The following is a 203-nucleotide window of genomic DNA, read 5'->3' on the forward strand; positions in this document are numbered from 1 at the left end:
CGAGTCACCGGGGAGCTGAGGGCAGCACAGCCCAGCCTCGGCACGGGCTGAACAGCCTCTGCTCCGGTGGAGTCCGGCACACCGCCATGGGCAGCTTGGTGGAAGTGGACACGTCTGAAGAAGGACTGATCTGTCTTGCTTTGGCAAGATGCTCATTTCCAAATCCCTTTTCCTGCGTGCATCTGAGGCTGCTTGAGATGAAC

The sequence above is a fragment of the Corvus brachyrhynchos genome, unplaced genomic scaffold (genome assembly GCF_000691975.1).
Source record: "Corvus brachyrhynchos isolate BGI_N302 unplaced genomic scaffold, ASM69197v1 scaffold346, whole genome shotgun sequence".
In the NCBI taxonomy this organism is placed as follows: domain Eukaryota; kingdom Metazoa; phylum Chordata; class Aves; order Passeriformes; family Corvidae; genus Corvus; species Corvus brachyrhynchos.